Source organism: Artemia sp. Qi Xiang Cuo, chromosome 8, assembly GCF_049724085.1.
Source record: "Artemia sp. Qi Xiang Cuo chromosome 8, ASM4972408v1, whole genome shotgun sequence".
Taxonomy (NCBI): Eukaryota; Metazoa; Arthropoda; class Branchiopoda; order Anostraca; family Artemiidae; genus Artemia; species Artemia sp. Qi Xiang Cuo.
Genome location: NC_142801.1, coordinates 62,037,534 through 62,064,740, shown reverse-complemented (window position 1 = coordinate 62,064,740; position 27,207 = coordinate 62,037,534). Strand labels below are relative to the sequence as shown.

General features: G+C 35.9%; 1 protein-coding gene across 1 annotated transcript in view; it reads left to right on the top strand.

Moving 5' to 3' along the window:
- Positions 1 to 2,414: 2,414 nt before the first annotated feature.
- eEF5 (eukaryotic translation elongation factor 5) overlaps positions 2,415 to 27,207 on the top strand; it is a 57,415-nt gene continuing 32,622 nt past the window's right edge. Inside the window, exon 1 of the mRNA XM_089093656.1 lies at positions 2,415 to 2,508. The gene's annotated coding sequence lies outside the window, so the exon portion shown is untranslated. The remainder of the gene's footprint in view (positions 2,509 to 27,207) is intronic.

The following is a 27,207-nucleotide window of genomic DNA, read 5'->3' as shown; positions in this document are numbered from 1 at the left end:
CTTCTTTTTTTGACACGCATTACACAGCTTTTCTCGAGGCTTATCTGAAGCTTCACTTGATCAAATTGATGTTGAAGCTCTGCAACAAGGGGTATGAGCTGATTGGGTGTTTGTGACAGGAAGTGCAGCAGGCATAGCGAAAGATCATCTGCAAAACTGTACCTCTGTTTGTGTTGACTCATCATTCGGTTGATGACTATAACAAACAAGATGGGACCTAACTTTCTTCCTTGGGTCGCTCCACACGCAATGTCTTGGAAGTTGGATGCTTCCCCATTTTTGAGTTGTACGCACTGTTGACGACCAGAAAGGAAACTTGCAATGGTACATAAGAGAAACTGCAAGACTTTCAGGGCACGGGTTTCGTTGGTTACAGTCTCATGATCAAGCAGATCGAAAGCTTTCACGAAATCAAAAATGATTATTTCAGCAAGGGCCTCAAAATTTTTTAAGTGTTCTAGTTGATCATGAAGTAATCTGAAGTAAAATGAGTTGTGCTGTGTCCTCGACAAAAGCCGAACTACATAGGATCGATTTTGTGTTCTACTTCTGCTAGTAGCAACTGAAAAATAAAATCTTCGAAGACTGTTGGAATGATGGGTGCCTATATTTTCGTTGGAATTGGTGTGATAAGTGCCTTTTTGAACTTATCTGGGAAAAGCCTTTCCAGTAGGCACTGGTTATACACTATAGCCAATGGTGTAGTTGTAAGAGGAAACATGTATGTATCAACCTTATAATAATTTCACCAGGGTAAGAAGCTTTTCTAATGTGTAGGTTTTTTAGTTTTTCTTGGACCTGGGAAACTGTGATAATAGGGATAGTTTCGATTGGACCATTCTGTGGCGAAGTCTTGAGGGGAGACTGTTGGTGGCAAATATTTGAAAAGTGTGCATTAATTTTTTCTGCGGTTATATTCTTTCCTTGCTGGTCCCTCATGATAGATTTAGACTCTCACTGTCCCATCAGTTTCCATACAGTTGTGTGGAACTTTCTTGGGTCACTGGCTGACAACTTAGCAAAAATTTGGCGTCCATACTGACGTCTAGCTTACTTTAGTACTCTAACTATTATGTTTCTCTTCTGTATATATTCGTCAGAGTGTGGCTTTGTCTCATAAAGCATGTCTCGCTCTGCCATTACTACTTTAACTGTCGGAGTAACCCATGGTTTAATCTGTGCCCTAATTGTAACTCGCTTTTCAGGGAAATATCGGTCGTATTCTCAAATCGTTTGTTTACAGAGGAGTTCGGTCATGCTGTTTGCAGCTTTATTTTCGAAAAGGTAGAACCAGCATACTGAGTTGAGCAATTCTCTGTAGCCAATTATACCTTCTTCTGTAAGTGAAGGGTAGGTGAACTGGGTTGGTTTACTAGGTTTCATTGTTGACTTTGGCTATAATATAAATGTTGCAAGGTCACTGGTTGAGAGTGGTGCTTTTGCCAAAGGATCTAAGTAGATATCACCAAGTGTAGTGAAGATCAAGTCAAGCATGTTTTCTCCCCGTATTTTCATTTTAAAGGGCGGTAGAGCTTTTGATCCAGTTCGGCTTCAGGTAGTTGAAGTTCCCACAAATAAAGATTCCAGCATATGGATATTTTATTCTGATGAAGTTGCAACTTCGTAGGAAGTATTCCGCTAGTAGTCGCCGATATGGTCCTCTTGGTGTGAAATATACTGTGGCGCATATCAATGACGATACTTGAGAATTTAGGCCTCGTAAAGTGTCAGTCAAGTGTCAAATGCAATCGTGAAGTTTAAAAGGTTCAAAAATCTTTCAAACATTACAAACATTATGTGTAATTTGGTACGATACAGTGTTAAGGTTTGGCTGATTCCATATTCTTATGCGTCTTTTTTTGTAATTACCTTCATTTTATCGTGCTTTTGTGTCTTTTGGCAATTTTTGATATTTTGTGTCTTTGATTGTTCTTGTGTTTTTGATAACTTTTGTGTTATTTGATGAGGTTTGTTTTCTTTTTTGCTTATTTCGATTTTGTAAAATAGTAGGTAACAAAAAATGATTGTTAATATTACAGACATCAGATAGGCAAACGTATAACTTTGTTTGTACTGCTAGGGAGATAGTATCTGATCATCGCCCTCATTTCTCGGTGAGTAAGATGTAACGGAACCATCATCTAGTGATATTAAGTCTATGGCAGTGTGAATTATTCACACAGAAAGTAATTGTCCTCAACGAGAATTTAATAGTGAATTTTTAAGCTCCTGCATCGGATTTCAGCTATTGAAGGTAAAGATGCTTCTATCGGAAAAATCAGGCTACTGTTTGTGTCGTTGAGTGTCATGGTAGTGTTCTTCATAGGCCTTTCTTTTGGCGAAGAGATTTTGGTTATAGGTAGCGCTTTAAGCTAAAGAAGTGGTACCACAGCCTGTAATCTGTTATTTCTTGATGATAGTGAAGATTTCAGGTTTCCGAATAAACGCCATATTGAAATTTGTTAACTTTGGCATGCAACCGTGATTCCTACAATTTCCTTTTTACCGGTGAGTTCTTGACAACAGTAGGGCTATTTATTTTTATACCCTGTCTAAATTTAAATGTTTGATATATCAGCTGTTACTAATAGATGTTTCTCTGGTTCTTAGACTAGCCTATGGGAAGGCTGCTCTAGGGTGTTTGCCGTCAAGCTTATCATAGTAAAGGATGGAGGAAGCTCCTCAATTGAAAATAGTAAAAATGAAGACCAGCAACTTGTTGTCAGTCAAAGAAATCTCCATAAACCTTTTTGGGATCTAGTATAGCCTAGTATAGGGCCTAATATAAATCTAGGCTTACTTCCCCCCTCCCCCCTATCCATAATCTGTAGATATGTAAGATAGCCCAAATTTTGTATTTTCCATACATTTCTCCTGTTTTCCTAGTCTTCAAATAGGATTAGGCCTAGGCAAGTATTTTGGAATATGTTACTCTTGAATAACTTATTTATAAACTAGTGATTTGGATTAATATTTACCAAATCAGGTAAAATTCTACTTTAGCTACTTTTGACTATCTTGGAAAGGGGTTAGGTTAAGAAAATGAAACTTTCAGGGATGGGTCTACAGGCTAAAGTATGTCCCGGGAAGATATTTTGAAGTACCCACCTCCACTCCTTCTCCCTCTAGAGGGTCCTGGCCTTTGATGACCTTTAAAAATATGTGAGTTATAGAAGTGAAGCCTTGCAAAATAGATCTTCTGCTCAAATGAAGTACAACAAAATTGTTTTCAGCTTCACAACTTTGCTCAATCCCAATTTATAAGGTTTTAAAGATAGCCTATGCAAATACATTTCCTGAATTTTGAAAATTAACATTGATATGACCTAAGATTCCACTCAAATATCAGGAATTGTATTTTCAGAATTAAATCCAGAGAAAAAGAAACTGATAACCGAAAATTAAGGTAAAATGTTGTTTTGTCAAAATTTCAATAGGTATAGACCTGGCATGTAGACAAATTTCAGGATCCTCCAGAGAGAGAGGAAGAGGAGGTAGGTACTTTAAAATACCTTCCCATGACATATTTTAGCCTGAAGACTCATCCCTGAAAGTTTCATTTTCCTAACCTCACCCCTTTCCAAGATAGGTAAAAGTAACTAAAGTAGAATTTTACCCCAAATCGTATTATTGAGTTACAACTAAAGTGAATATAGGCTACCACTCAATGCCTTTTTTATGCTCTTTATGAATATAATAATCATTTTTCTTGGAAATGAATTTTAGCATCCACCCCTATATATACCAATTCAGAGTATATATTTGAACATTAGGGGGGTGGGTAGAAAGTTTAAACTCATTTACGTCAGAAATAAAATTACCCCCACCCCCCTAATGTGCAAATATATACCTTGAATTGGTATATATAGGTGTGGGGGGCTAAAATTCATTTCCATCAAAAATGATTATTATATTTGTAGACCATAAAAAAGGGCATCAAGTGGTACATTCACTTTAGTTGTAACTCAATAATATGATTTGGTAAATATTTACTGTGATTTGTTTTTAACCACTTTTCAATAATTTAACTAGTGTTGATAACTTCTTTGTGTGGTTACAAAAAGGAAATACCTTTGGGGCTCCTTTAAGGGCTGAAGATGCAACTAGCCCCAGAAGCAATTCTTGTATTATGAAAGCATAAAAAGGCATCAAATGATGTTTTTACTATCATCTTAGCTAAATTGTGGGTAAATCTTTACCAAATCATATTATTGAGTAACAACTAAAGTGAATATACCATTCAATGCCTTTTTATGCTGATTACAAATATAACAATCATTTCTATCAGAAATGAATTTTAGCCCCCCCCCCCCCCATATATGCCAATTCAGGGTATTTATTTCTACATTAGGGGGGGGGGGGAGAGGGGCCAAATTTTATTTCTGATGTAAATGGGAGGTAAGTTTAAACTTTGCCCCCACCCCACCCCCCTAATGTAGAAATATATACCCTGAATTGGCATATATAGAGGGGGGGGGGGCTAAAATTCATTTCTGATAGAAATGATTATTATGTTCTTAATCAGCATTAAAAAAAGGCATTGAATGGTATATTCACTTTAGTTGTTACTCAATAATGAATTAAAAAAAAACTTTCTCAAAAATAAGTTTTTCAAAGAAAAGTAAAGGCCATTTTAAACTTAAGCTCAGGAGATACAAATAAGCATGGGCACTGTTCTGTTTTTCTGTAGAAACAGGAAGAAAATAAACAGGGCTTTAATGAAACAGAACAGGTCAACAAAAAAACAGAAGACCTGTTTCTGTTCTGTTTTTTGGTAAAAACAGAAAACAGCTGTTTTTGTAAAAAAAAAAACAGCTGTTTTTCAAACACCTAAAGCTTAAAGAAGAAACATTTTTTAAATGATAAGTTTTGGTTTATTATCAGTAATATTGCAGCATTTTCCGCCAAAAAGAACAGTTTTTCAATAAAGGGGCAAAAAACTGTATGCACACAACATCACCATCCTTTTTTATGGTCATTCGCTTCCATTTTCCCGTTCCTTTTTTCAAAAAATGTGCTTTTTTGTTTATACAGAATCTCCTTGAATTTCCCAGAAATGCATACTAATTATTTGAGATGTTTTGAAAATAAAATAATTTTTGTCATCAAATTGCGCAGTCATTAGTTTCTAAGCAGAGCCCATAGTTGCTTTGGTGGGGGACAGTCTCCCCCTCCAGACCACAATTTCCCCTTCCCCCATCCTGATGTTTGGAAGCCATCTGACACAATGTATGAAAGAAGAAAAGGGCATGGGAAAATGACACTTCTTACCACCAAGTCAAAAATATTTTGTTGCCTTGCAGCTCAAAACATCTTTTTAAGATTAATTATTTCCTAGCCAATTTGTGTGAGAGACAAATCAAAAGGAAAATTCATGGTTTAAGGGTACTTTGAATATTTTTACGGCGTTTTGCAATAGAAAATAATATTCTAGGCCCTCCACCAAATTCATTCTTAAGTAAGTATGTAAAATAAAATTTCTCAAATTCTGAATTTCAAAGAAACTTAGACCCTTTGCTACACAATACTTGTGTATTCAAAGGGATGCAATATAAGGGGAAGTGACAACCTTGACTATCAATGTTTGAGCAAGTGTAACATGTCTTTTGGATCGGATAGCCTGTGTTGCAACCTCATTTTTTGACAGACTCCCAGCTCCCCACTCTTTTTCTCCATTACTTTCACCGCCCTCTTCTTTAGACACTGCATCAGTTTTTTTCGCATTCTTCAGCAAGCTTATCTTCATTCCCGGAGTTTTCAGAACAAGGAACAGAAAGACTGTCTGAATCATTTTCAACAGTTGGATTGACGTCTTTGACTTCATCAAAGGATTCCAAGCAATTTTCTTCAGGGATGTCATTGGCTAAGCTTTGAGTGGACAAATATCCAAGAACGCATGCAACAAATGAAAGAAGACAATGTTAAAAACATGAGGTTAGGAAAGGGCTCATATCCTACAGGCTTTGGTGACATTGTTCCCAGAATCAATCACAATGTGGAACATCTTATCTGTCATTGAAAACTTCCTGATTGCAACTTGGATTGCTGAAAAGATGGTAGTAGTTGTATGAGAATGCGTATGCCTCTAGAATTGTGAAAGATAGTGGTGCAACCTCTGCTTATGTTTCATATTCCTGGGGTAATAGGCAGTGATACCTATAAAGCCAGATCCTTTTGCAGACCAGCAGTGAAAAGTCAAGCTAGTCTGAGTGGCAGATCTTAAAGCAGCCTACTGAACTTTTTTTTTTCTGGCAGCAAAACTTATCTGACGAATAAACGGTTCCCCCAAATGATGCTTTCAAGCCCCCTGTTGTTGTTTTTTTAAATAAGCTGTTTCATATCTGGCTTATCATACGTAGAAAGTGGCAATTTGTCCTTAAACAGGGTTTTGCAGCAGAGCATCCGCAGACCAGCTTGTTTTGATCGATTGGAAATAAAAACCATCGTATCTCTGCTCTTCTTATTCCAGATTTCAGTAATCCATTGCCCTATGTGCCACTCGCTTTACTATCTGGAGCTCTCTCAAGGGAAGCAGCCTGACTTGATATATTTTTTTAGTTGGTTTGGGTTTGTTATTTCTGCACCAGCCGCGTATACTTTATCTTTGTGCATATCAATTGTGTGCTTCCTTTTAAGATAAGATATAAATGCCATGGCAGAGACTCCCTTAGCCTTTAGAGACGCTCTTCAGAAGTTGCACCCAATACTTCCTTTGCTTCCTTTTTTCTGTAGGGTACCCAGAGAGATGTCTTGGAACATCCAAGTTGTCATCAGAATATGACATCTTGCTTGTCTTACAGCAGAGGTTGATTTTAGGATTTTTCACAAAATTAGAAGCACCATACAGTAGCCTACCATTTTGAAAACTGCACTTCCAGCCAAATATCTGACTTCTTCCACCTCAGTGGCGTAATTAGGGGGAAAGGGGCCAATTTCCCCCTAAGTGGTTCGTTTGCGCAATGAGCCAAGAAAACCTGTTGGCAAATAAAAGCAAAATGACAGCTCCTAACTATGGTTTCCTAAAAAAATTTTGCAGACACTTTGCAGCACAGTATTGTAATATACAGTATTATAAGGTTATTTTCAATTATTATTTTTGAAGTGTATTGTGTATTAAACATGCCCCAGTAGGGCTTTTAGTGTTAATCAATTAAAAAAACTTTTTCCACAAAATGAGTTTTTCAAAGATAAGTAAAGAACTCCATTAAACAAAAAATGAGCAAAAATAAAATAATCTACCAAGCGTGAAACTACCAAGAATCAGCATTGATAAATAAATGAAACCCAAAACGAACAGAAATTACAATAAATAACCAAGTCAAACTCAAAACGAGCAGAAATTAACATAAGTTGGGCTAAGTGTTAGTATTATTTGATTTATTAAAGTTATAAAAGTAGACATTTTTTTAGTTTCGCAAAATAGTTGGCGTGGAGGGGGTGTTAGTTGCCTTCTAATCACTTTCAAATATTAAAAAGGGCACAAGCCACTCCAATTTCAAATTGAATGAGCGCTTTTCAAAGTTTCTTCAACAACTTCTTTGATACAAAGTGCCCTGCTCTAAAGGAAAAAATTAATAAATAATACATTGTACCAACATCGTTCTTATATGCCCCCAGGGCATATCTTAAAACCCTTGCCCAGAGGGTTGTGGGGGAGTGACCTCCTCTTTACTTAGTCCCCGTTTCTTGTCTCGTTCTCTAGTGTCCCCGTTCTTTACTTAGGCAGCATGATTGCGCTGCCTGTGATTTATACAACATTTTTCTATATAAACCTTATATGCCCCCAGGGCATAACTTACAACTCTTGCACTGAGGGCTCTGAGGGGGTTTTCTTCCTAAAAGACCTAATTTCCAGAACGTTCAACTACGTTGAACAAAATTGATATCTCAAAATTTTGATTGGATGTGTCCTGGAAAATGGTGGGAATAAGAGCGGCGTTAGTTGCTATCCAATCACTTTCAACTATTAAAAAAGGCACTAGTCCTTTCAAATTGAATGAGCCCTTTTGAAGTTTCTACGACAACGCTTTCAATAAAAACTTTATATGCCCCACGGCATAACTTACAACCCTTGCACTGAGGGCTCTGAGGGGGTTATTATCCTGAAAGACAAAATTTCCAGAACTTTCAACTATGTTGAACAAAATGGGTATCTCAAAATTTTAATTCAATGTGTTTGCAAAAATGGAGGGCATGAGAGGGGTGTTAGTCGCTATCCAATCACTTTCAACTATTAAAAAAGGCACTAGCCCTTTCAATTTCCAATTGAATGAGCCCTTTTGAAGTTTCTACGACAACACTTTCAATAGAAACTTTATATGCCCCCAGGGCATAACATCCTTAAAGACCTAATTTCCAAAACTTTCTACTACGTTGAATAAAATGGGTATCTAAAAATTTTGATTGGATGTGTTAGGGGGAATGATGGGCTTGGGGGAGGGGATAGTTGCCCTAAAATCGCTTTTCGACTATTAAAAACGGCACTAGCCATTTGATTTTTTAGTCGAATGAGCCCCTTTTGAAGTTTCTACGACAACGCCTTCTATGAGAACCTTATATGCCCCCAGGGCATAACTTAAAACCACTGCCCTGAGGGTTGAGGAGGAGTGTCCTCCTCAAAAATATATTTTCTATCTTGAAATCAACTACACTGAACAAAATTGCTATCTCAAAATTTTTATTGGATGTGTTTGGGATAATGATGGGCCAGGGGGGGCCTAGTTGCCCTCCAATCACTTTCAACATGGCTGTCTCAAAATTTTGATTGGATTTGTTTGGGGGAATGATGGGCGTGGGGGGGGGCTAGTTGCCCTCCAATCCCTTTCGACTATTAAATAGGGCACTAGCCACTCCAGTTTCCTGTCAAATGAGCCCTTCTCAAAGTTTTTACGATAACTCCTTTGATATGAATTGCCCATGTATGGAGGAAAAAAAAAACACATTGTGCCCACATCTTTCTTTACTTAGGCAGCACTAGTGCACTGTCTATTATAAATCATATCATATTAATTTTTACAGGATTTTACTTGTCTATAATAGGTATTCAAGAGACAGATACAAAAAATAGTATACTGCTTAGTGGTATTTTTTTTATTTATTGTGCTGTATGGCAAAAATTACCGTGTTCACCGGAAGATGTTTTATCCATCAGAATGAGAAAAGTGTATCAGCATTTTATAAAACTTTGGTCAGCTAGGTCAGAATCAGCTAGTTAGGTCACTGTTTCAACTCTAGGCTTTTCCCTGAAAGGGTTTCTATTGATTTTAGAGATGGTAGAAAAAGTATATTTGACATCTTGAAAAAGTATATGTTGTTATATTGATGCAATAAAAAATGTCAGCAAAACATATATTTCTACTGGACAAGACCAATACATTTACATTCCTCTCTGACTAAATATTTAAGAAAATTTGCAATTAATAATCGGTTTTTATCACGTAAAGGCTAGTGTGGTAATCATAGCAAGTCACTGTTATCTAGCAGCATAAATTCCATAAAAATTGTTGAACTAAAGTTTTCCCGGTTGAAGGTTCAGACTACCTCCCATGTAATGTAGGATACAGAGGCCCTATCAATAGAACCAGAATATACAGTAATAAGTGATTTTTATGAATCCTGCGTCACCTTGACAGTATCTATGCAACTTTGCTGCTCAATTGACTGAACAATATACACAAAAAAATAAGATGTTTTAGTGGAACAAAACTGTACCTTTACTGTTCTCCCATTTACCCTCCTACCTACTCTCATCTGACTCCTAAGCCCTAATTTTGCCTAGCTTAAACAATCTAGCAGCACATTTGATGTGTTAGACACACTGAGTGCCATCATTATACTTACTTCTATTTTATATTAACATTCCAATTCCAAAACTGTATTTAAAACACTATTTTGTAAGTTCAAAATTTCTCAATATCTCATTCTTGAATCAATAAAGTAAAATCAGGTCATCTATTAATAGGTAAACTATTAAAAAGGGCACTAGTTCTTTAATTTCCAATCAAATGATCCCGTTTTGAAGTTTCTACAACAACACCTTCTATAAAAACCTTATATGCCTGTAGGGCATAACTTAAAACCCTTGCCCTGAGGGTTGTGGGGGAGTACCCTCCTCAAAAATATATTTTCTATCTGGAAATCAACTATGCTGAACAAAATATAAAACAGGTCATCTGTTTATGTTCTGTTTCTGTTTTTTTGTAAGAACAGAACAGAAACAGGTACTTTAAAAACAGAAAACAGAAACAGTGCCCATGCTTAGATACAAATACCTGTTAAAATTCAAACTCAAAACAACCAGAAATTACTATTAAAGAATAAATGAAACCTAAAACGAACAGAAATTAAATAAACAATCATAGCAAAAAACATACAACTAGTAATAATATAAATGAATAAATATAGATTTAAGTAATTAATACTTAGACTTAATATGAAAACCAAGCCTAAAATAATAACAAAAAGTCTGCTATGAAAACATAAACTAAGCTTAAAACGAACAGAAACTAAATAAACAATGCCTTTAAACAAACCTACAGTATACAATAATATAAATGAATAAATAATTCTTAAAATGAGTGAAACTTAAATTGAATATGCAAATCAAGTTTAAATTGAATAAAAATAACTACAAACAAAAGTTCGGGTATTGTCTCACTGCAGAAGCCTAAAACCTACTGCATGATTGGAGCTTTACTGAAAACAATTCTTTGGAATATTTTCACTTTTGTAACTCTAAGAAATCAAAAATTAATTAAGATTTTAGGGAATAAATATCAGCATATGTATATTAAATTGACAATGCACATTTTTTTTTTCAGTAAACTCATTTGAATTTTTTTCAGTAAAGTACGAATTATATTCTGGCTTTTAGAAAGCATAGGGGTTTTGAACCCTACTCACATTAATATATGCTGGTTTTGAGTTTGACTAATATTTATTTTAATGTTTGTTTGTTTTGGGTTTCATTTATTTATTGATACTGATTTGGGGTAGTTGTATGCTTGGTAGATTATATGATAGTCTGGATGCCAGGTGTTGAAAATGTGAACCATACCATGATGGAATGGGGCTGCTACAAGAATTAGTCTACCCTCCACCCCCTAAATTGACCATGCGGATTGAAAAATACCAATGGCACTTGCTTGCGAGTGGTGGAACACTCCAAAACTTGACATTTTATTATATTTTGGTATTATATATTTTTTGTTATATTTTGGTTTATATTTTGGTGACATTTTATTATATCAGGCAAGAAAATGCATGTTCCACAAAGTTTGAGGTGCAGTTTTCCACTCAAATAGAAATGCCTAGAAGCCATAGAATGTTTTCATAACAAACTAACACAATTAGTTAAAAAAAATGGCAAAACTATATGAGTCTTGAACAGTCTTGGAAAGTATAAACAAAATCAAATTGAATATTAGATATATAATAATATTAATTGTTGAAAGATCCATCAGTTCAAGATTTTGTTTTTCACTGTAATTTTTATTTTCATTTTCAATGCTGTAAGAACTGGAAAATAAAATTTTTTTAATATACAAGCAATTCATTTTCAGTGAAGCACCAATGATGCAGAAGGCTTAAGGTTTTTATAGTTAAAGAAGGGGGCAGTATCCAAATTTTGCTTGTAGTGAAACTATATTTGTCTTGACCAATCTTGAAAAGAACTAATAAATTAAACTGAATATTTGATGCATAATGATATTAATTGCTAAAAGCTCATCAGTTCAAAATTTTACTGTAATCTTAATATTTATTTTCAATATTAAGTACAAAAGAAAACATTTGTAATATAATTCGTTTTCAGTAAAGCGCCAATGACGCAGTAGGTTTTAGGCTTCTGCAGTGAGGCAATACCCAAACTCTTGTTTGTAGTTATTTTTATTCGATTCAAACTTGATTTGCATATTCAATTTAAGTTTCACTCGTTTTAAGATTTATTTATTCATTTACATTAATATATATTGTATGTTTGTTCGCATTGATTGTTTATTTAATTTCTGTTCATTTTAAGTTTCATTTATACTTTAATAGCAAAATATTTGTTTTTGTTTTAAGCTTGATCTTCATATTCAATATAAGCATTACTTGCTTTATGATCTGTTTATTCATTTATATTATTACTTGTTGTATGTTTTTTTGCTATGATTGTTTATTTAATTTCTGTTCGTTTTGGGTTTAATTTATTCTTTAATAGTAATTTCGGGTCGTTTTGAGTTTGAATTTTAACTGGTATTTTTATCTCCTGAGCTTAAGTTTAAAATGGCCTTTACTTTTCTTTGAAAAACTTATTTTTCGGAAAGTTTTTTTTTTAAATTAATTTTTTTTTGTTCGTTTTTGATTGCAAAAAGTTTCAAGTTTTTATGGCATTGGGGGGGGGGGGTTCTTACTGTCCAATTATTATTGACTTTAAAAAACGGTTCCAGAACTTTCAATTTAAATGGAATGAGGCTTTTTTCAAAGTCTATACGATTACCTCTTTGATAAAAACCTTATATATGAACAATAGACAGCTTGCATAACTTGTGGACAGCAATTGACAACAATGAATGAATTGAAAAAATAGGTCCAATAAGGGACCTATTTCACCATTTCAGTTTAGACCATTTCACTTGCTGACACAAAGGGATCACGACTGTTTGGAATTGACCTTAATAGAAATTTGTGTGCCAAAACAATTTTGTATCTATCACAGAGTATGTATTTTAACCTTATAATTGGATAATTATAATTGATTTCCTATGTGTTCTGCCCATACAAAACCCCTTCCCATAAGTTATAAACCCCTTTTAATAAGTTATGCCCCAGGGCATAACTTACAACGCCTGCCCCTGGGCCCTGGTGGGCTGTTTTGACACTGGAGTTTTTAGTTGTCAGAACTTTGAACTATTTTAACAAAATGTCTATCTCAAAATTTTTATCTGATGCATTTAGGGTGTGGAGGAGGTAGAGGGGCTAGTTGCCCTTCAATCTCTTTTGACTCTTAAAAATTGAACAAGAACTTTCAATTTTCAGTCAAATGAGCCCTCTCTAAAGTTTATACAAGCATCTCTTCCATAAGAAATAATATGAAGGATTCAGAGAATCCTTAAATTATAACCCTTGCCCTGAGGGCTTTGGGGGAGTTGTAATCCTCAAAGACCTAATTTCCAGAACTTAAAGTTACGTTTTATAAAATAGCTGTCTGATAACTTTGAGTGGATGTGTTTGGGGAAAAGGTGGGCGTGAGAGGGGGGTTAGTTGCCCTGAAATCACTTTCGACTATTACAAAGGGCACTAGCCCTCGGAATTTCCAATCAAATGAGCCTTTTTTTGAAGTTTCTACAACACAGCGTTCTATAAAAACCTTACATGCCCCCAGGGTATAACTTAAACCTCGTGCCCAGAGGGTTGAGGGGGATTGTCCTCCTCAAAAATATACTTTCTGTATGAAAATTAGCTGCGCTGAACGCAATGGCTGTCTCAAAATTTTGCGTGTTTTTGTTTGGGGGATTGTTGGGCGTGGGGGGGGATGGGGGCTAGTTACACTCCAATCACTTTCGACTATTAAAAAGTGCACTAGCTCTTTAATTTCCAATTGAATGATCCTGTTTTGAAGTCTTTACGACAACGCCTTCTATAAAAAAACTTATATGCCCCCAGGGCATAACTTAAAACCCCTGCCCTGAGGGCTGTGGGGGAGTGTCCTCCTCAAAAAAATATTTTCCATATGGAAATCAACTGCGCTGAACAAAATGGCTATCTCAAAATTTTGATTGGATGTGTTTGGGGGAATGATGGGCATGGGTTGGGCTAGTTGCCCTCCAATCATTTTCGACTATTACAAAGGGCACTAGCCCTTTAATTTCCAATCAAATGAGCCTGTTTTGAAGTTTCTACGACAAAGCCTTCTATAAAAACCTCATATGCCCCCAGGGCATAACTTAAAACCCTTGCCCCGAGGGTAGTGGGGGAGTGTTATCCTCAAAAACATGTTTTCTCTATGGAAATCAACTTTGCTGAACAAAATGGCTATCTCAAAATTATGATTGGATGTGTTTGGGGGAATGACGGGTATGGGGGGGGGGGCTAGTTGCCCTCCAATCACTGTCGACTATTAAAAAGGGCACTAGCCATTTGAATTTCCAATTGAATGTGCCTATTTTGAAGTTTCTACGACTATTTTGAAGTTATGGGCGTAGGGGGGGGGGACTAGTTGCCCTCCAATCACTTTTGACCATTAAAAAGGGCACTATCCCTTTGAATTTCCAATCAAATGGGCCTTTTTTGAAGTTTCTATGACAATGCCTTCTATAAAAACCTTATATGCCCCCTGGGCATAACTTAAAACCCTTGCCCTGAGGGTTGTGGGGGATTGTCCTCCTCAAAAACATGTTTTCTATCTGAAAATGAACTGCTGAACAAAATGGCTATCTCGAAAATTTTGATTGGATGTGTTTGGGGGAATGATGGGCGTGGGGGGGCTAGTTGCCCTCCAATCACTTTTGACTATTAAAAAGGGCACTATCCCTTTGAATTTCCAATCAAATGAGCTTTTTTGAAGTTTCTACGACAACGCCTTCTATAAAAACCTTATATGCCCCAAGGGCATATCTTAAAACCCTTGCCCTGAAGGTTCTGGGAGAGTGTCCTCCTCAAAACATATTTTCTATCTGGAAATCAACTACGCAGAACAAAATGACTATCTCAAAATTTTGATTGGATGTGTGGGGAAATGCTGGGTGTGGGGGGGGCTAGTTGTATTCCAATCAGTTTTGACTATTAAAAAGGGCACTAGCTCTTTAATTTCTAATCGAATGAGCCTTTTTTGAAGTTTCTATGACAACGCCTTCTTTTAAAACCCCTATATGCCCCCAGGGCATAACTTAAATCCCTTGCCCTGAGGGTTGTGGGGGAGTCTCCTCCTCAAAAATATATTTTTTTTATCTGGAAATCAACTATGCTGAACAAAATGGCTATCTCAAAATTTTGATTGGATGTGTTTGGGGGAATGATGGGCATGGGGGGGCTAGTTGCCCTCCCATCACTTTCGACTATTAAAAAGGGCACTAGCCCTTTCAATTTCCAATCGAATGAGCCTGTTTTGAAGTTTCTACGACTATTTTGAAGTTATGGGCGTAGGGGGGGGGGCCTAGTTGCCCTCCAATCACTTTTGACTATTAAAAAGGGCACTATACCTTTGAATTTCCAATCAAATGAGGCTTTTTTGAAGTTTCTACGACAACGCCTTCTATAAAAACCTTATATAACCTCAGGGCATAACTTAAAACGCTTGCCCTGAGGTTTGTGGGGGATTGTCCTCCTAAAAACATGTTTTCTATCTGAAAATGAACTATGCTGAACAAAATGACTATCTCAAAATTTTGATTGGATGTATTCGGGGGAATGATGGGCGGGGGGGGGGGGCTAGTTGCCCTCCAATCACTTCTGACTATTAAAAAGGGCACTAGCCCTTTGAATTTCCAATCGAATGAGCCTGTTTTGAAGTTTCTATGACAACGCCTTCTATAAAAACCTTATATGCTCCCAGGGCATATCTTAAAACCCTTGCCCTAAAGGTTGTGGGGCATTTTCCTCCACAAAATATATTTTCTAACTGGAAATCAACTACACAGAACAAAATGGCTATCTCAAAATTTTGATTGGATGTGTGGGGAAATGCTGGGTGTGGGGGGGGGGGGGCTAGTTGTATTCCAATCACTTTTGACTATTAAAAAGGGCACTAGCCCTTTAATTTCCAATCAAATGAGCCTTTTTTGAAGTTTCTATGACAACGCCTTCTTTTAAAAACCCTATATGCCCCCAGGGCATAACTTAAAACCCTTGCCCTGAGCGTTGTGGGGGAGTCTCCTCCTCAAAAATATATTTTTTTATCTCGAAATCATCTCTGCTGAACAAAATTGGCTATCTCAACATTTTGGTTGGATGTTTTCGGGGGAATGATGGGCCTGGGGGGGCTAGTTGCCCTCTAATCATTTTTGACTATTAAAAAGGGCACTAGCTCTTTAATTTCCAATCGAATGAGCCTGTTTTGAAGTTTCTACGACCTAATATGCCCCCAGGGTATAACTTAAAACCCTTGCCCTGAGGCTTGTGGGGGAGTGTCCTCCTCAAAAATATATTTTCTATCTGGAAATCAACTATGCTGAACAAAATGGCTATCTGAAAATTTTGATTGGACGTGTTTGGGGAAATGATGGGCGTGGGGGGGGGATGAGGGCTAGTTACACTCCAATCACTTTCGACTATTAAAAAGGGCACTATTTCTTTGAATTTCCAATCGAATGATCCTGTTTTGAAGTTTCTACAACAACGCCTTCTATAAAAACCTTATATGCCCCCAGGGCATAACTTAAAACCCTTGCCCTGGGGGTTGTGGGGGAGTATCCTCCTCAAAAATATATTTTCTATCTGGAAATCAACTATGCTGAACAAAATGGCTATCTCAAAATTTTGATTGGATATGTTTGGGGGAATGATGGGTGTGGGGGGGGGGGGCTAGTTGCCCTCCAATAATTTTCGACTATTAAAAAGGGCACTAGAACTCTCGATTTCCAATCGAATGAGCCCCCTTGGAAGTTTCTACGACGACCCCTTCCATATGAAGTGCCTCTGGGAAAAAAAAACAAAAAAAAAAACATTGGAGCCGTATGGCCTTTACTATAGGCAACGCTATAGCGTTGCCTCCGATATGATTTGGTAAATATTTACCAAATTATGTGGCCCACTGCAAATTTACTGGGCAAAAGACCTCTATTTGGGAAAAACTACTTTTCTTTGACATTCTGGATAAATAGAGATCGGTTTTTGGACTACCCCTATTTTACTACAGCATGGCACAATTTGAGTAGACCCGATCACGTCTCACTGGGGCCAGCCCAGTGGGAGTAATTTGTCATCTTAAATTAAAAATGTAGTCTGTTTTGAGAAGCAATTGAAAAGAAAAAAATATGTTTAAAATTTGTGATTTTATAGAATAAATATCAAGCTATTAAATTTAAATTTTTAGAATCAGAAGACAATCAGCTTTCTGTAGGCTAAACATGTGAATAAAACTGAAACACTGAAAGGATATATAGCCTACATCAAAATAGGATAATTTGTAAAGTCAATAAACAAACAATTTCAAATATTTGATCTTATTAATTTTCATAATAATCATATTGATGCATAGTTGATATTTTTAGTTATTCATTGACATATATAATTCTTCTCAATCACTTTTTGGTAACAAGATGTGAGGGTTTGAGTTTTACATAATTTTGCTCAGTTGCATACTGGTTTTTTACCCTAATTAGCTACTTTTGAATTTCTTCAAAATTAGGTTCAGAATTTTTCAGTGTTTCTTTCTGAGGAGGAGTAATTGAAAATTAAGCCAAGTACCCTTTTTTTAATTTGTTAGTTAGGAGAGAAAATAGGCTTGCCTTTTTTTATTGATTTAAACCATATAAGGAAGCTATTGGTCATTTGCTGTATGTTTTACATCTTTTGTCCTAATGCACTTTCTAATTATATTACCATAATTAGTAAGTGTCCTCTCAAAAGTTATATTTTGAAGGAAAAGTTTAAGAAATGGAGCTCTCTAGAAGAAGACATGCTAGAATAAAAGGATAGATACTCTTAAATTTTCAATTGTGTGCTCATTTGTATTGTCTTTCTTACCACCACCCCCCCCCCTGTATTCTACTATTACTAACAACTGACTGCCACACCTAGCTGTCTGAGGCCAATACAGCTACACACACTCCTCCATCCCAATTTTTTCAAAGCCTCTCTTTATACCCCCTTGGGAAGTTCTCATTTCCTTAATATCTTTCTTTATGGCATCTTCCCACCCTGACTGGGGATGACATGCTTTTAATTTGATTGTAGACAGTTAGCTCACAAGGGCAGTTTTTGGCAATCTGTCATTCTTCATCCACATAGCCTCCCCTAGCCATCTCAACCTTTCCATTGTTACTGCCCTAGAAAGCAGGATAGAACCATACTTTTTACACAGCCTATTGTTCAAGGTATGTTCAGTCAGTTGGCTACTTAAAACAATCCATAGGCAATTTCTGTGGAAAACATCTAGCAAATCTTCCTTCATTTTTTGGAGTGCCCACACTTCAGAACCATACTCGACAACTGTCATCACTATAGCTTGAAATAGTCTTATCTTGATTTGCAGGCTTATCTTCCCATTTTTCAAATTTTTTTTCAACAATGAAAAAACACCCTGTGCCTTGGCTATTCTAATAACATTTTCACTGTACCTGCTATCTTTACTAATGATAGGCTACTACTTAGATATATGTAGACCCCGGCGCCGCGCCGATGAGGGAAGACCGGCGGCGGCGGGGAAAAAAACAGCACGCCGCGCCACCGGTAAGACGCCGGCGGCGCGCCACCGGTAAGATGTCGGCGCCGCGGCGCCGGTAACGTGGCAGTAGCGCGCCACCCGCGTAATCAATGTTGACTGCAAATATTAGTATTTTCATGAGTCTTTTTCAAATCACACCTTAAATTTACAACAGATTAGAGGCTATTCATGAGTTCAAAACTTAACAAGTCACTGGCTGAAAACTGGTCTTCTTCGTTATTCATCAAGAGAAGTAGAAATATGGTAGAAACGAAATGGCTGTGGCGTTTTAGAACTCTTGCATAATACGAGTATTTGAAGTATCTATTAGCCATGTATTCTTAAAATAAACAATTATCAAAATAAGTAGTTTTTTTCATCGAGCATTACTGCATATAAAACTTCAAAATATCGTATCACAAAATTCGTCAGTTGTGTGGTTAAAAACTTTGAATTTAAGTTTGGAATTCAAAGATTAATTTTTTTCAGAATGCCCTTTGCCTATATCTGTTCTGTCACCTTAAAAACAGTTGAAATGGGCGACTTGATATTGACAGTTTTTTTTTGCTCTTTTGGATTCTAAAGAAGCCTTCTTTTATTACAAACTTGCTTTTAATAACTATTTAAAAAAAAATGTAATTGAAAGTTTTTTTTGGCTTCTTTATAGAATATATGTCAGGTAGGATAAGGCTGAACTACTGATTTTTCATTGCTTTTGGCTGCTTTTTTGGATATTATTAAGTTATTCCTTTGGGGATTCATCTCAAATTATACATTGGTAAATACCTAATATCAGTCAAATTATAAACTGCACTTAAAAGGAGTATCTTTATCAAATTGAAAAATACATGAGAACACTTCAATTACAATGAAGCAAAAAAAACTTAAAGGTTTATTCGGTTTGAAGAGAAATGAAGTGTCAGCTATTTTTTTTAGGTAGAAAATGAAAAGTTCATCCGTTTTAAGTGCAATTAAATGAAATGATATGCAGACTGAAGTAGCTCCAGGAAGATATTGAAATGTTCATCATAGTTCGTCACTTTTAATCCAACCAAAATGTTAGGACACTTAGTATCAGTTATTGAGTTTAAGCTTTGATTTCCAAATGCTGACAAGAATTACCAAATTTAAGAAAGTCGCAACAATAAGTCACCTATAGTCAAAATACTTAGGCTCCTCTTTGATCCCCACCCAGGCTCAAAGCTTCTGCTATGGTCATTTCCATGGGAATCTCCAAAGAGTTTCTTTTTAAAATAACTTTCAAGCGTAGTTAGGGGTATTTAGACTTTTTTGCTTTCCTTCAAAGCTTTGAAAAAAGTGGTATAATATTCCAAATGTTACATTTGTGCATATTTTTGGTAATCATTTGTGGGGTGATCAAATTTTCTAAACCACTGTAGATACGTAAGAACGTTGCAACATCTAGTACCCTGAGGTCATAAGACTGTCAAAGACTCCTCCTTGAACCTCCCAAATTGAAAGCTTTTATTATGACCTGGCCTTTTATTGTAACTTGGGCACTGGACCACGGGCGCCATTGTTACTCGAGCGCAACGTTAGGTGGGGATGTCGATATCGCTTTCGTCACACCAATTCGTTTTAGTGTGAATCTGCCTGGTACATATAAATGAATGTTTTCAAAGTAAACCCGTTTCATCAATAGGAAAAAGAAACCGGATTGAACGCATATGTCCCTTTCCCTTTGGACGATAAAACCATGCAAGTGCTGTATGAAGTATAACTCACGAAAATCTTGTTAATTTTGTCAACTTTTCAACTTTTTGGCATCCCTGCTTTCAATAAAAAAAAATCAAGGTACTATCACTTAAATATAATAACTCCCTATGCCCCCCTTCTGGATACTATCTTAATAGGATACCGTCTCTTATTAAAATAAAAAAAAATTAACTTATTGGCACCTTTTCTTTAAAAAAAAATCAGGGTATTATCATTCAAATATAATAGTTCAATACCACCCTCCCCCCCTCTGGATACCAACTTGATAGGCTGCAGTCTCTGCTCTAAATTAAAAAAATTAACTTTTTGGGATCCCAGCCTTCAATAAATAAACTTTGAGCTATATCATTTAAATATAATACCTCTCTCCCCCCCCCCCCTCTGGATACAACCTTGATAGGATAGCCTTTCAGCTTTTATTATAAAAATAATCTATTGAATAGTTAACAAGGTAACCATATGGTTTAAACAAACACGCAAAACAACGTTAAACAGCTTAGTGTTCCTTTAAGAAAAAATTGAGGGTATGAGTAAAGGGGTACAAAGACAACAACAAAATGTCGAAATTATTCAGATATACCTCAAATTATTGGAAAACTGAGTAAAAATAATTTAACGTCGACGGAACGCCGCCACCTCTGCCTGCGGCGCGCCCGCGGCGTTACGACACCTTGGCGGCGTTCGACCGGGCCTCTCGTCGGCGGCGTTCGGTCGATCCACCGGCGCGGCGCCGGGGTCTAGATATATGAAGCTATCAGGTTGATCAATCTTCTTGTTACTCATCATTACCTTGTCATATAGCCCTAGATTATATATAAAACAAACATAGAATAACAATTGTACCATCAGATTCCTTTTTCTTATCTTTTCAACATAATAGTCATTACCCTGACAATGCACCCTACCTCCCCCACCCTGATGAATACATATGTAGCCCTACTAATATATTTGTTGCTGTTTCTGAGGATTGATATGTTGTAAAACTGGTTATTCTGTGTAGACATTTGGTTTGGCCTTAGTGATTTTTCTGAATATTGGATAAATAAAATAATATGTTAAATGAGTTAAGATGTAAACAATATTAGAAGGAAATACGATAATCTGATGAATTTAAAACCTGCTGTGGATTGTGAAGTAAGAATTGCATTGTTTTTCATGTTAGTTTTTATATAGCCTAGGACTATATGAGACCATAATGTCTTTGCTCTAGCATGTCTCCTTCTGGAGAGCTGCTATTCTTAACCTTTAACACTTTAAGCCTTTAAAATAATACTTTCTTATTAGGTAACAGTCATTGTATAAATATAGTAATTGTTTCACTCATAAATCTTTCCCCTTCCTGTTGGTCCTATATGTGATACAATCCTGGTTTAGGGCTTCTTGCTATCGTGGAAGTCAGTTAAATTAGATTTATAAATCTTTCAGGAGTGATTCCAGGCCAAAAGTTTATCTCCTGGGAGGGTATTGTTAAGCTACCATGTCTACCCTTTTCTTATTTCTGTAGGTTAGTTTGATGTGTTTACCTTATAACTAGTCCAATGTCTAAATTATTAATCAATGAACAGTTAGTTCATGCTAGTCTTGATAAAGACTACCTCTGTTTTAAAACTGGAAGATTTCCTTCTTGTTGCAAGTCTGCAAGAATTATCTCTTTGTATAAAGGAGACCCAAAGAACCCAACAAACTATTGGCAGATTTTAATCCTGTCTACATTTGGGAAGTTGATCAAAAAGTGCCTATATACTCGTAACTCTATAGTCAGCTTTTTAATGAAATCCAAATTTGTTAGTCAATGCAATTTGGGTTCTGGAAGTCTTACTCTACTGAGCATGCTATCATGGTAATGACTTAGTTTTTTCATGACACCCTCAACAAAGGTGATATTCCTGCTACAATTTTTATTGACATTAAAAAGGCATTTGATACAATTTCCTATAGAATATTGCACACTAAACTTGATAACTGCAGTATACTAAGTTAATGACTTAGTAATGTCATACCTAAAAAACCAAAATCAGTATGTAGACAGAGGCAATACTTCTTCCTCATCAGTATCTCAATCTCAGTCAGTTGGAGTCCCACAAGGCTCTATTTTGAGTCCACTCCTATTTCTTATCTATGTTAACAATTTCAGTAATAGCATCAAAGATATTGGCATTAACACATTATTTGCCAATGACATGGCATGCAACGTCAGCAGCCCAGACTCCAGATCTTTGAAGATTAGGTTGGAAGCAGCACTGAAGAGGCTTATCTTATGGTTTTTGAGACATAAATTGACTATTAATTGTACTAAGACAAAAATCATCATCTTCTATCATACTGGGAAAACAGCACTGGAAATTATGATGATTAATATTCAAGGCCTACCCATTGAAATTGAAAGAGTTGATGATATTAAATATCTTGGGATAATACTGGATTCAAATTTATCATTTAAAAGCCATGCAATTTATCTTCAAATGAAACTGGCAAGAAATATTGGAATGATGAATCATCTGAAATTTGTTCTGCCATTTTTAGCCCTGAAATCTCTATCATTCTTTAGTGCATTCATATATAAATCACTGTCCCATTTCTTTTTTTTAATAATATTAAAACTCATATTTGTCCTCTTCAGAGGCAACAAAATAAAACTGTATAACTTGAAATATGACCTTTATAACATTTATTCTGACCCATTTAAATTATCAAAAAAATTGATGTATCAAATTGTGAATATCCATCAACTGGATCTTTTCCCTTATTTCCCTTCTGCTCTTTATATGATAATACACATTCAAGGTCTTTTGCCTGAGTATTTTTATTTGCATAATAAATTTTTTCAGGATGATAATCAGGTTTTGCATGCATATTGGACCCGTGGCAGTTCTGTAGTCCGTCAGGCTTTAATAAAATCTGAAAGGTCCGGTTTTTCACCAAGGCATAGTATTATATATAATCAGAATAAATTTCATAGTTTTGTAGATTTGAGCAAATCGTTGGTTAATAATAAAATTCGATTAAAGAATCACTTAATCAGTAATTATTAACTCGATTTATTTTCTGGGGTGGATGCTCCTCATTTCACTTTATTTATTTGGTTATTTTGATTTTATTCAGATTTTGTTTGTTGTTACCATACAGAGAGTTTAAGACCAATCTTTTTATTTCATTATCTGGAGATAGTATTATTTATTTATTGTTGAGTGTATATAAACCCACACACGAGTTATTCTCACTGTGGGTCATTAATTTGATAGTTTTGTCAAAACATTTTTTATTGATTAATAAAGAACTTGAACAGTTTATCTTCTGATAGAAAATGCCACACCTCACTCAAATCTACCAAAAACGGACCTAAAAGGTTTGTGGACAAAGCTTTGATGTACTATTTTGAAGCTGATCACTTCCTCACTCCTTTTCAACATGATTTCAGATCTGGAAGATCTATTGACACTAACCTACATATGTGTGGTTATGTCACTATAACTGGTTGACAAAAATTTTGCTGTTGGCATTATCCTTCTAGACCAAGTAAATCTTTTAATAAAGTTTTCTAGAGACTCCTTGAATTAAAGCTACATCTATAGGTCTTTATGCTATGGAATGTATGCAGGACTTCCTATGAGATAAAACCCAAGATGTTGAATTTTCTAGTGTTGTTCCTTATTTTTCTTCTATGACAGTTTTAAGTGACATCCCTCAGAATACTATTCTCAGATCATGTCTCTTCAATCTCTATATAAATGATGTGCCAAATCTTTCAAGCCTCATCACTCCTTATTAGTGTTGTAAGATTACCATAAAATAAAACTTGGTTAGTAAAATTGGTAAAATAAGGTGCTCCCTAGGAAATATAGGGTAACATTGGTGTTTTAGAGTTGTCCTGTAGCTACAACACCAGTTGAGCATTTCTTTTTAAACATCATTTTCAGCCTTTAATTAAGTTTTTTAATGATTCTGATTTTCCTGGAATTAAAAAAAGATAAAACCTCCTCATCTAGAGACTCATCAATTTAATTGACAGTCTAGTTTATCCCTTTGGTTAAAACACATTTTTGATGCGTTTCTAAGAGTTTTTTGTGCCCCCTTTCCAAACAAAAGTCCTGAATGTGGGCTTGAGGATTATATATTAATTTTTGTCTCCATCCCCTTTTCTCTCTGTTATAAATAGTTTTGTATTTGTGTGAAGATTCTTTCAAAACAACTGCTGAAACACAAGGATTGTTAAACTAGAATAAGAATTTCTTAATGACACTGCAGTTGGTAACAAATCCTTCAGTGGCAATTGCTTGAAAAGCAGGCTAAATCTTAGGAAAGAGGACTGGAGCTTTCAATTGACTGAGGCTGAGCCCCCTCCAAAGTCTATTTTATCCCCCCTCCCTTACACACAAAGTGCCTCTGAGATAAAATAAATGAACAAATATTAATACATTAAATTCTTAGAGGTCTTTACTGTAGGGAATGCTATATGATTGCCTCTGACTTAAAACAGAGAGTAGAAATTTCAATGTCCCTTCTAATAAAGATCCAAAATTATCAAAGGGGAAAATAAGGGGGGATTCAATCCCTGACATTGCCAGTTGTTTGGAATGGGGGTCAGTGGTGTGATTCTGTAAGCTCAGCCAGAGTTGACCCAGCTCTATATGGGTACCTGGAGATATCTGGGGAAGGCAGGAAGGGTGTGCAAAAGCATAGGATGACTGGCCCAAACCCGCCATTGCACTTCCTGGCTGAAGGACCACAAAACAGAGATCAACACTGCCAATTTGGATATTGAGGTTCTAGTTTTGCCCTTCTTAATTACCAATGCATTCTGTCACCCGTCACTTGTCTTTGTGTCTACGAAACTAGTCTTCTTGGATCTTACACTCAGATCAAAAACTAGAGTGTGTTCTGGCTAATTAACAAGTTCAGAGAATTCTTGCCTAATCTTGATGGTGAATAGTCTTTCATTTAATATAGCTTGGGTTTTTGGTTTGTTTGATTTAGTCATTCTTCTGCTCTGCTAGATTTTCTTCAAAAAATCAGTTTTCCTTTTTTTGAGCACTGAAGATGTCTGGATGGAAGTCCCTGACAAAATATCTGCTTCTGTCATTTTCACTTCTTTTTTGTCTACTGGCTGACACTGCCTTATTTTTTGGCGTCTGTTTATTTTTTTTTTCTTGTTTGTCATATGTCAATCCTGCTTGTAGCTCTTTCTGTCCTTAACAGCTCACAGATCCAATATAATTGTATTTTAGCTAATATTTCACCATTTCAAAATTCTAATTAACTCTGCGATAATCTATTATACACTATTGTTTTGATAAAAAAAAGATTGATGTCACAAATATGACCTTTTAATACAGTTGATATAGACAACCTGAAGCTTCTTGGACCAGCTGTGTCCTGTGAAGATGATGCTCTGCTATAAAATAATCTTCAACTGCAGGGTCAATGGGCTGAGGCCTGGCTTCTTGAATTCAATGTTGCCAACTGCCATATCATTGACTTTGGCAAACTGAATCCTTGGCACTCTTATTTTTTCTTAGGCCACCCACTCTCCTCTGTAAATATTGGGCAGGATCTTGGGGTCACTATTGATAATGAGTTAAAATTCAGCACTTATGCTAAGAGATCTGCTGCTGGGACTAGCTCAACCTTGGGACTGATTAAACATAATATTTCCACTTGCTCCCCTAAAGTCATCAGTCTTTTATTTAAGGGAATTGTGCTTCCTAAGCTTGAACTTGAAATGTCTTGCTTCCCCATCTTTTAAAAAAAGACATAAAAGTTCTTGAAGATGTGCAGAGACATACCACTAAAGTGGTATGACTATCAAAGCTGAATCTCCCTACACTATTTTATCAAACGAACAAACTATCTAATGAAACAGTTACTGCTGAATCCGTTGATGTTTTCAAGCACAGATGCTGAGTGGTCCTCCAGAGAGTGTAAACTCAATTGGGATGTTACTAAGCATGGAACAGCACCTGGTGACTAATGAACTTTGTGTATCACTCAAGTCATCATTCTGGATTTCTACAAGGAGAAATCCTTAGATTGCTCCAAGCTGCAATTTAAGGTAATACAGCTATACACAACAGAAAATCAAAACCTGTTTTTGCTTACCTGTTAAAGAAAGATTATTTATGCTCAATATAGGCCTAGCTTGTTTTGAAGCTGTGAAAATTTCAAAGCATCTTCAAAATTTGTCAGTAAAATATGTAAGATACTGGTAAAATTTGTAAATTATTTAAAATAGGTAAAATACCAATTTTACAGGGTTTCCTAAAATTACAGTAAAATATGTAAAATCACAGTTTTTTTTGCTGCGACCAATTTTCCATTTACAAGACTACTCCTTATGCATTTGATTCTAAACTAGTGACTAAGTCTGCCATAGCTTTTGATTTACAAGCTATCCAGATTGATGTCAACAGTCTAGGAAATTGGGCTTATACGTGGCTCATTGCCTTCAAAATTGGTAAATTCCCATCTATTCTGTCACTTGTCTTTGTTTGTCTCACATTAAGCTGAAAGAAACTAACAAAGGAACCAGTTCTATGGTGCATCAATTGATGAAGAACTTAATATAGGTGCTATAACATATAAGTACAATTTGTGCTCTATTTTGGCAAGCATAATCAACATCAACAGTATTTCCTCCTAAATAATTTTCTTTCAACAGTCTCTGAAGGAGATCTTACAGTAGGCTAACTGTTGATGGGATCAATTGAATTTCTGTACTTGTGCCAAAACTCTTTATCATCTGCCTTTTTATCACTTGCCATTATCAAAAGAACAATCTCAAGCCAGCTTGAGTGTTCTTGAAATTGTATAAGGCATTGGTTCAAGTGTGATTTGAGAGGCGTTGGTTCAATGCCAACTGTGTAACTGAGTTAAGTTGATTGAACCAACTGCCTACACCAGACTACAACCAACTACAGAATGTCTACACCATCTTAAACTACACTTACATATAGAAAAAAACGTTGAGATACAATTCTTGTCCATAAATCATGCAGTTTGTGGTAATTAACTGTAAGTAAGGAGTGACATGGCTCAATAGTAACTGAAACTCTAAAAAACAGAATTTTGATATCAATAGGTATATCAAAAGAATCGACTTGCTATGCTCATTCCAAATATATAAAATT